The following is a 10,641-nucleotide window of genomic DNA, read 5'->3' as shown; positions in this document are numbered from 1 at the left end:
CGAGGACATTAATAAGTGTCATGTAAAGGCACTATAAACGTTGTATATTTTGAGATACTAGCCACCCAAGGCCTTAGTAAGTTTTGGGCGCCCAAGTGTGAATAAGGGCCAATTGTATAAAAGGAAAATTCTCATAATGAAAAGACACAATCCCCCCTTTGTGCTATGAGAGCTCTTGCTTTGTCTTGTGAGAGTGTACTCTAGTGCATGTTCCCTTTCTATGCATGTGTGTGAGCCGGGAAGAGTGAGAGGTAGATTGCCTTGCATTGTGGTGAGAGCGACTCTACGGTGAAAGTGTGGAGGTGGAGATTGGAGGAGTAGAGCTTCTAAAAGTGAGCTTGGGGAGCCTCAAGGGACGTGAGCTCGAAGCATTGGTAAGTACCCAACAATGGTTGTTGTCTATTGCTTCTTTTGATTGTGAATGGGTAGAGTTCTTTCTTGGAAGGTGCGGTAGCCCATAACACAAGGCTAGGGCTAGGTAATAGTGGGACATATTACACCAATTGGGAAAAGATGTTAACCCATAGTTTATCCTTAGTACTTTAATACTTATCCGCTGAATAGCCATGAGAATTCAACTGACATACCAAATGTATGTGATGTTTTGTACCACACCTGTTAACATCTTAAGGCGCAAAGCACACTGCTTATGTATTCACTTATTAATTCATTCAGGAGCAGCAATAATATGCATGGTCCACTGATGGTTTGCCAATTACCTGTTCTTTATTTACTTGTTTGTAATGTTATCTTTTAATATTCGATAATTTTTGTATGTTAACATGCGTGATTTTATACGTTGGCTTTTCCGCCAACACTTTGGCAATCCTACTATATTCGATTTCTGTTTGAGTCTCTTAGTTCTGTTTATTTGTTAGTATATTATTTTCCATGCATGGATCTTTCACTGGTTGAGCTATTACCTCTCCCAGTTAAGCGTGTGATTGTGTCTAGCCTTTTAGATATTGGCAATGTTAAAATCATTCATCGCAATGTGGCGTTGTGGGGTTTTATCCCCGTTTATATCAAGATTATAGTTGTAGATGCCTATGCACTCTCGTATGTTGATCACTGTCGCGCTGAATTCACTGCCATCCAATTAGCTAGTCATTGGGGTAATATTGATCGCCATTGAATTTAAAACCATTCATTTTTCAAATGGGTCGGGTCGTTATTGCCATCAAGTTTTACGTTATATTCCTCGTGCCATGTGATTTGATAATTTTCCTCAGTTTTTCCCTTTACTGAGTGGCATGCCTGTGCTCTTTGATCCGGATACTAAGCAAGAACTGGATGGTCTGGAAACTCTCTCGGATGAGCAAGGGTATTATTCTTGATCGTCGTGGACCGCATGACTGACCATGCGTAACGTTACGCTGCTCATCAGAGGAAGGACTTCGCCTCATCTCACACCGCTATAGCCGATGATAATCCCCTGACGATGCTAGCTAGTATAATTCGGATCTTAGAGATACATCAGAGGATAATTCCATTGACGAAGAATTTGGAAGTGAGCCTGAATGTCCGGATGGCCTATTTGTGCATGGAGCTTATTAGTCTCTGGTCTCCTCCTTGGCGGGTCTCAGCGACGCTGCCGCTCTTGCTTTGGTTCCATTGGGCCTTGGCACTGCCACTTTGCCACCTGGCAGAATGGTTTATCAGGTCTCTTTAAAGTATCCAAAGTTCAATAGGACAAGAAAAAGAAAGATCCAGCTACCCATGTCGCTAATTTTGAAAATATATGGCGTGCTAATGGTATACCTCCCACTGTTCCCACAGTGACCAAGCGAAATGCTTTTAGCGCCACTTTTGATGTGGTGAAGTAACCAATTGGCATGCTCAATATGGTACCAATAATTTTCTTACCTTTGAGGTCCTTCAGGATGCTTTCCTTCATCAGTTTTGGAAAGACAAAACCTCTTCTCAAGTGCTAGATAAGCTTCGTCGACTGGAACAGAAGTGGTTGCTTGATTATGCGGCCCATTTTCGTACTCTTCAGAGTCGGGTGGATCCTATGGATCGACCTACTGAAGCTTTAATGGGGGAATAGTTTGTTCATGGATTGCTTAAGGAGCTGAAACCAGTTGTCCGCTTCGGTGGATCTTACGATCGCGGGCTTTGATGCATTGGTGGAAGCCGCTCGACATGCCGAGCGCAATTTGACAAGTCGCACTTCTAAGAAGGGAAAGCATAAGCATAACTTGGATTCCTTAGATGATGACTAGGAAGCAGAGGAAACTTTGGATGCGGACTCAAATTTGGATTTGGATGCAAATTCCAAGCACCAGATCCGGAAGCAGCGGAGCCAGAGGCTAGATAAGAATGTCGATGTGAATGATTGTTGGTGGTATTGACAAAGTTTACCAGAGGAAGTACAGGTGGGATTAGATCCAGATTTTGCCTTAGATTTTGGTGTACCAAGTGCTCCAATGAAGGTCATACCAAGGAGGAGTGCAAGCTGACCCCATATTGTGCAATCTGCACGACCAACACACATAGCATAGGAGCCTGCTGGTACAACAGCCATGTTTATCATCCACCACAAGTCACACAACTAGGGCAACCCAGTGTTTCTGTCTATAGCAAGTGGCATCTATAAATCCGGCAAATACTAATGCACCACTGTATTGTTGTTATGGGAACGGTAGATCTGGAGGAGTACCCAGAGGCAGTTTTCATTATTATTATTGTAAACCCCCAAGCCACTAGAAGTCTAAATGTTCAGTTTGGAAATGCCATCACGGGGAGTTACAATAAAATCAAGCAGAGCGGTGTACTTCTCAAGCTCCGACAATGAATATGGTTCTTCAGATTGAGCTTATTTCGGTGGAAGATAATCCACCAATGGTGGCTATACTGGCAGTGACACATTCACAAGAGTCAGTAATGCAAGAAAAGAATGCTTTGCCCACAGGCAAAGGACAAACCTGTGGATTGGGTGGACCAAAAGCATGTCCGGGACCAGGTTTCCAAGTTAGTGCAAGAAGCACAAGAGGCGGTTCGGAACGATTGGCACGTCCAATCCTAGATTCCAGTGGTGGCAAGTTTGACTTTGCTGGCAAAGAAGCACAATAAGGAAAGTACGATTGTCATTCCTTCTCCTAGAAAGCCTCAAGAAGGTCAAAGAAAGAAGAAGTTTGTGGATGGCCAGGAGAATCCAACCTCTTAGAGGAACTGACAAAGGATGAAGGAGGCTAGAGAGTGCTAGTATGCATCGAATGCGTTAAAGAAGTCCAGTTGGATGAAGGAGGCCGGAAGGTGCCGATTCACATAGAATGCGGGAAAGCTGTTCAGTTTGACGTCACTCCGCCAAAGAGGTGTGAATACAACTCAAAGGAAGCAAAAAGCTTCAGCTCGATGGGGAAAAGTTAATCAAAGCAACATAATACTATCCAGTCATCTGGAAAGAAACAATCGAGATGTGGAAAGATGGCAGCTTTTGAGTATGATCTCTAGGATGATCTGAAGAGTATGAAGCTGGATATGATGTTGGATCAATTGCTGTCTTTAGTACCCGATCAATCTACTTTCAAAATCTAGCCAGCCTGCTATACTGCGGATTAGGACGAGCTAGTTCTAAAAGTCACAATTTAGATACAGGGTAAGACCATCAAGGGTGTGGTTCTTGATGGTAGATTTGGAGTAAATATTATTACAGATAAAACCCGCCAAGAACTGGACATCTTGGAGAAAGAATAGAACCGGCTCCATTTCTCATTTGAATGGCAGATCAACACAGAAATGGATTACTCCGAAACTCTGAAATCTAGATAGTAGCATGTGACTTCCCAATTGCTTTCATTGTGTTGAAGATGGAAGGAGTAGCTGAATCTTACCCCATGCTATTGTGTAGACCATGGTTGAGGCAAGCAAAAATTAAACACAATTGGGCAACTTATCATATTACAATCCGAAATTGGAAGAAGAAAGTCTGTGTACAAGTGGCATCCAGTGAGATGTTACAAGAATCCATGTGCCCAGTTTGTGCTGAAGGATTAAAGTGGTTGGAAGGAGTTGATGCGGATGAAGAGGAAGAAATCCTTAACCAGAATCCAAATTTAGTATCACTATTTGAAGTGGATGTGGATAAAATTATTTCCCACTATAGTCTAACTCCGGATATGGTCTAGTCTTCTGCGTTGGAGAGCACTATCTTAGATGATGCTCTCATCCAGGTAGAAGAAAATCATGTGAAAGCAATGAACGAGAGCCAGGTTGATAGCATATGAGCTGGAAGACATGAATCTGGGTGATGTGGAGGATCCAAAGATGGTTCGTTGTCAGCAATAAGCTGGATGTAGAATTTAAACAACTCTAGAAATTATTAAAATCATGCATGGATGTATTTGCTTGGAGTTATAAAGATATGAAGGGAGTTGATCCTTAGTTTTATCATCATATCAATCTTAAGGAGGATGCCATTCCCATCAAGCAACAGCGGTACCGGAAGAACCCGAATTATGCAAAGTAGGTTAAGGAGGAAATTGATAAACTCCTGAAAGTAGGATTCACCATATCCAGTGGATAAGGTGACTTGGCTCGTTCGATACTGATTGTGCTCAAAAAAGAATGGAAAGCTCCATGTATGTGTGGATTAGCAGAAGCTCAATGTTGCAACACAGATCGATCCTTTTCCACTCGCGTTCGCAAATTCAATGTTAGATGCTGTCACCTCTCTCGGAGGCCGTGAGATGTATTCTTTCTTGGATGGTTTCAATGGCTATAATCAAGTCCTAACGACTCCGGATGATCGTGAAAAAATAACTTTTGTTACTACAGAATGGGGAGCATTTGCTTCCAATGTGATGACATTTGGTCTAAAGAATGCTCCAGCAACATTTCTCAACGAATGGTTCAATAAAATTTCTATGATTACTTGGTCACATTTATAAAAGTATTCTTGGATTATTTTAGTGTCTTCAGTAAAATGGTGGAGCATCTCTTATTTTTGACACTCTGTCTCAAAAGGTGCCAGACTGCCCGTCTGAGTCTCAATCTGTCTCAAAAGGTGCCGGACCGCCCGTCTGAGTCTCAATCTGGCTAAATGTGCATTTGTAGTCACCAGTGGAATCCTGTTAGGGCATGTAGTGTCCGTTGCGGTAGATTCCAAGAAGGTGGAAGTAAGGCTTTATTGGCACCCCGCAATATCAAAGAATTATAAAGATGTCTGGGTCAGATTAAATGGCATAACCGATTCTTGTGGTATCTGGCAAATGTGGCTATTCGATGTATCTTCTTACAACAAAGAAAGATGTTTCGTATGTCTAGACGAAGGCATGTTAGCAATCTTTTCGATATTACAACCGATGTTGACAGTCGCACCGATTGTTCAACCACCAGATTGGTCCAAACCATTCCATATCTTTGTTGATGCCTCTGATGTAGCTATTGGAAGTGTTCTTATGCAAGAATCTCAGGATGGATGGTTCCGACGAGTTTATTATGCCAGTCAAATGTTGTCTAGAGCTTAAAAGAATTATTCTACTATACAGACCGAGAAGCACTTGGAATGATTTATTCAACGAAGAAAAATTGGCATTATCTTTTGGGCAACAAATTTACTTTTCATGTAGATCATCAAGCATTGGTATTTTTGGTTAATAAGCCCAATTTATCAGGAAAATTAGCAAGGTGGATGTTGATATTACAAGAATTTGAATTTTTTGTTCATCATACACCGGGCAATCAATATGTAGTTGCACATATTTTCTATCCCACATAGATACTGGAGAAGCTCCGGAAGGTGTATCAAATTAGTTATTGAATGTGAATTTGTTCCGAATTACTGTGGCTCCAGATTGGTATGAAGAAATGCTTATGTTCTTAATAGAGGGAAATTTCCCAGATGGTATGACCAGAGATCTTCAGAGGCATTTAGCTCTCTGAAGTAAAACCTTTTTGGAAGCTGCAGGTCAATTATACAAAATAGACATTGATCAAATAATTTGCCAGTGTGTCCAAGTACATGAGCAACAAGCAATATTGATGGAAATACACTAAGGTGTAAGTGGTGGCCATTTTTTTAGAGAGGTAACGGGCCGAAAAATATTTCAAGTTGGATTATGGTTGCCTATAGTGATTAAAGAGGCATGGAAGTTTGCTCGAGAGTAAGATATTTGTGAGCGATTGGGTCAGCCAGCTCCATAGTCGAGTACTTTCAATGGAACCTTTTCAAAAATGGGGTCTGGATTTTGTTGGACCATTTAAACCGCCAGCTCAGAGAATTGGCAACAAGTATATTCTGGTAGCCACAGATTATTGTACCAAGTGGGTGGAAGCTAAAGCATTAAAAGATAATAAAACCAGTTTTGTTGTAAAATTTCTTTATGAAATGATTATGACGAGATTTGGATGCCCAATTGAGTTAGTCAGTGATCAAGGTGGATATTTTTTGAATGGAGTAATTAATAGAATGACTTAATACTATATTATTATTCATAAGAAATCCACAATATATTATCTGTAAGCCAATGGTTGAACTGAATCTTCCAACAAAATCTTATTGAGAATCTTGAAGAAAGTGGTCAATGAAAACTGGATAGATTAGGATCAAAAGTTGTATTCCGCACTTTGGGCATTCCGGATAGCTTACAAAAGTCAGCAACAATAACATGACAAATGCCATTTTCCATGGTCTATGGGCTGGAGGAGGCAATAGTTCCAATGGAATTTGTGGTACCCAACTTAAAGTGGCGATGTATGCATGACTATCTTCTGAAGAATCCGAAGCACACCAATTGGAACAACTATTGGCCTTAGAAGAAAAGAGGTTGCAAAGTGTCTGGACATCTGATCTCATTTAGCACTAGAGGAAGCTGTGGATCGATCGCAATACAAAACTTTGATTTTTTTATGTTAATGAATTTTCCAAACTTTGCATTCGCACATTCAAATTGGTGACACTGGATGGTGTGAAACTTCCGAAGCCTGTAAATGGTTTTCGGTTAAAGCCCTATTTCGGACGATTACCTAAACGGGTGTCTGTCGTCCTAGTGTACACTGTTTCTATCATACATGCATCTAATATGTGTCGTAGTCCACATTGCACTCATGCATTAGTTCGTGCATTACCAAATTGGGTGGCATTTCTTTAATCATTTCTTAACTCATGTCGCCGCCATGTTCTTTTGATAGAGTGTAACTTCATTATTGTCATTATTGTGATATCGTGGGTAAATCTTTTTTTTTTGTTTAGATTATCATTACCGCAGTTTAATGTTCTTATTATCTACTTTTTATCCTTTGCTTACAATCTTTACCAGAGCTCACTTTGCACTTTTTGCTTTCCTAGCTTTCTTTGTGTATTCTCTATGCTTTTTTTTTGCTTGTTGCCTTCACAGTTTACTCTCACCTCCAAACTCAGAAGCAGCAATCATGGTGGAATTTTAAAGGCTTACAACAACCAACACCATATTAGTGAATTTGGGAATTTCCCAATTCTCATTTTTGAATACTTAAAAAAGGGGGACATGGATAACATGTTTGTAAGTTTCTCAAAACCCTATCATATGACCTATCGTTGGAAAGCGCTTGAAAAATGGAATCTAAAGAGCTATAAAGCGCTCATTTTGGATTAGTGGTGTTCAAGTTATGGTTAATCCAAACTTTTGACCACGTGTCCCAAACTTGTGGGAAATTCCCATATTCCCCAATATGGTGTTAACCATGGATGTCAATCTTAACTGAAATAGAGCATGGCTGGAAAAAGTGGGCCTATTTACAGTTTGCCTCCATGCCATGGAACCAGATACCACCAGGTCCTAAAGTTTTAAAACAGTTGCTGGGAAGTGTAGAAGAATGCAATCATCAAAATTGTAGATGGCAACTTTACCTTCACTCTACTGAATATGTTTCTCAAGTTTTCAATCTTCCATCAGACGGCACAGTTGACGTACTAGCTGCTACTACCTACAGAGGAGGACATGGAGTCCTATTTCGACTCCTTTGGAGTCCTATTTCGACTCCAAAGGATCAGCTGCTCAGCAACCATCAAGATGCTCACAATACAGAGGAGGACATGGAGTCCTATTTCGACTCCTTTGGAGTCCTATTTCGACTCCAAAGGATCAGCTGCTCAGCAACCATCAAGATGCTCACAATAGATTGCATTTTCAATTCATCGTTCGAAATGATAATCTTAACACATAAGGTAACTTATATGTCAAAAAAGGCCATGGGGTTATATATGTATATCTTTACAAGGAAGCCAGTTGCATGGGCTCAAATTTTGTACCTATAGTTGAAGCCAGAATTAAAGAACATTGGGCCTAATTCCAAGACTAAGATTGGTCTGTTTATCCAATTCATGCACCAAGAAGTTTTGTAGAGCACAACGGGTTCGTAGACGGCTACTAGAGGTGCATTTGGTTTCATGCACATGGATAAATGCAGTAAGAAGAATCAAGTGCAAGGAAGTGCTGCTTTATAGAAGGAACACAAGAGGATCAGCAACATACAACTGCAATGAAGACGCTCTTCAGGATCCAGCTGGTCAACAATAGTGCTCTGCAAATATCTCTTTTTTGAATACAATTGATGAAATCAATCTAGAAAAGATACAGGCTACTTGCAAATATCTCCCTATGTGTAGACAAAGTTGTATCTCCTCGACAGGGAGTAGATGATATTAGAGAAGAGCTCTGTAAAACAAAGGAAGAGCTGCAAACACTTAGAGTACAACTAGTAAAGGGAACAAACACATTTTAGGAGTATCATTGATATGTAGGCTAGGGAGCTCTCTCAAGTTAAACATGAAAAACTGTAGATGCAGTAGGAGATCAAGAGCCTGTAAAAAAATGTACAAATGTTGCGCTCCAAAGTGAACATCTATTAAGCCAGCATATGTTTGTCATGGAGTAGCATGAAGCTCAGTCAAAGGCAGACGGAGAAAATCTACAGGTGCTACAAAGCAGAATCAGTGCTCTAGATGCAGAAGATGATGCAGAGGATGATGCAGAGGCATATGAGCTATCTGGAGTGAAGTTGACACATATGAAGCTCGTATTCGTGAGCTTATAGACAATCTCTACATTGGATATATTCAAGAATTTAAGAAAATTGTTCAATTGACATGTCGTCTAGATGTACTCAGACAATGGAATGATGATGAATCCATAGTAGGTGGATCCGGCGGAGGACCTGAAGGAGCCGAAGGAGCGGGATCTTCCGGACAAGTTGGACAGAATCAACGGACAATTGGAGAGACCACTCAGACAAATTATAATCGCATTTACTTCTTGCACAGACAGTAAACAATTATGGGACTGGTTGCCATCATTCACAACATACTAATCTTACAGATGGATAAAAGATTAAGTTAACAGCATCACAGAGTGAAGACAAGTATGGAAAAATTACACAGAACATTGCAACAGATTTCATTGATTGAAGAATTCCCTTGTGGTGTGTGGTAAATGCCGCAACACTTGGCATGTACGATGGACTTGCGCGAACCCAAAAAAATGGCATTTGCCCTTGATAGAAGTTAAGTGCCTTATTCATCGAACCGCATCTACATTCCTCTTAAGCTGCATCATCTGAATCCAAAGTTTCCACTTGTTGTGCTGCATCCTCCACAGCAATTGCAGCATGCTCTCCCGTAGACTATGGAACTCTGGCTCTATGTAATTCATCAATTTCCCTCACCAGGTCCGTGTATCTTTCTGTTACCACCATTGGCCTCGTGTTGCAAGCCAGTGCGTGCGACAAAACCATTGTTGCATATATACATTTCGGCCGGCCCTTCATTCTTCAGGTGTAGGTTCCCTAAGAATAACCCTTTCAGCAGTAGGAGGGGCTTGAAGCTGAGCAAAAGGTACATGTTGCTCATAATGCCGGCTAAGATAGGAATCAGCTTCCGTCCAATACGGTGGTTGAGGGGGTAATGCTAGGGCAAATGAATGTCCCATCTACTCCAGCCAGAAACATAGGTGCTGAATTTGGTCCTTCTGCCTATTCACCATTGAAGAAGCTCTACGCCTCTTAGCAGTTTGCTTTGCCAAAGCACAGATTGCGTCGTCACGTTCCCGGACCAGCTTTGGCAATATCTGCATCCGACCAAGCAGCAACCCAGAAGAACAGACTGCGAAGCAGTGCGAAGCAGAACCTTCTTCCATAGGAGCCTTACCCCTCTCATTCTGTGCAATGGGCACAGAAACAGTACTTACGTTGGAAACTTGAGATGGCTGTTGTTGGGAAACACTGGCCTTCCACATAGCAATTTGTTCTTCCCACCCAGTGATGATGAGCTACTTCAAAACTGAGCGTTAAAGCTAAGGATTCTAAATCTTCCATATTGATCAGGACATCCCCTGGATGCTGCTTCTGTAAGTAATTAGCTAAGGCTTCATAAGTGAGGTGTCTGGCCAGTTCATCATTAACAGCTCTGCAAAAAACTTCATGATTATCTCTTGTAACCTCCTCACTACGTTCAGCCTCCTGCAACCGCTGCTCCAGCGCAGAAATTCTGTTCTGAAGACCTAGAATCCTATTAGCTTCATGCAATAAATTATCATTTTGGGATTAAAGACGCGCCACATGTGCTTCAAGAGTTGATATGCGAGTAGCTTGGGCACTAGCTTGAGGAGCATTGCGACATAAGTCTGCAGGATGCTGAAGTAACCGCACAACACTTTCCAAGTG

The sequence above is a fragment of the Cibotium barometz genome, chromosome 16 (genome assembly GCF_041138505.1).
Source record: "Cibotium barometz isolate CiBa-2024 chromosome 16, ASM4113850v1, whole genome shotgun sequence".
Taxonomy (NCBI): domain Eukaryota; kingdom Viridiplantae; phylum Streptophyta; class Polypodiopsida; order Cyatheales; family Cibotiaceae; genus Cibotium; species Cibotium barometz.
This window is presented reverse-complemented; position numbering follows the sequence as displayed.